Below are 539 nucleotides of genomic sequence, written 5' to 3' on the forward strand. Positions count from 1 at the left end.
AGAATCACCAGCATATCTAAAAATACTTTTTCTAAATTTATTAAACATACATGACTGTTTATAGTTTTCAAACTGTATAATGTATTGATAACTTTATGCTACAAAACATATTAGACCAAAGCTAAACATTTATTAAGGAAGATGCTCAACCATTAACCTGTTCTTGCTCAAGAGTCTCTTGGAGGATAGATATTTGGTCTAATGAGGAGTGTCAGAAGCAAGTTGATGGTTTTCCGAAGATAAATACAAGGAAGGAATATAAAGTAGTTAGGAAATCGTGAATGACCATACAGAGCAAATAAATGTGAGGGTAATTGTTACTGATGGGATAACTCTCAAGTAATTCCTTAAAATTCTACTTAACCTAATCTAACTCAATCTTAACCTCTTTCTAAATTCAGACCTAGCCTATATCCATTACCACCCAGCCAAGAGAGGTTTTACCCTTCCTCTGGGAAAAAAAAAAAGAAAAAAGATGCAAGTTGACATTTAATGCATTAATGTGTCATTGCCCTTCACTACTGCTGATTAATTTACAT

At 32.7% G+C, this 539-nt stretch overlaps 1 protein-coding gene across 1 annotated transcript in view; it reads right to left on the reverse strand.

The window, feature by feature from the left end:
• LOC119585186 (apoptosis-inducing factor 1, mitochondrial-like) overlaps positions 1–539 on the reverse strand; it is a gene marked incomplete in the record, with an annotated part of 18938 nt that overhangs the window by 14606 nt on the left and 3793 nt on the right.

Source organism: Penaeus monodon, chromosome 19 (assembly GCF_015228065.2).
Source record: "Penaeus monodon isolate SGIC_2016 chromosome 19, NSTDA_Pmon_1, whole genome shotgun sequence".
Classification (NCBI taxonomy): Eukaryota; Metazoa; Arthropoda; class Malacostraca; order Decapoda; family Penaeidae; genus Penaeus; species Penaeus monodon.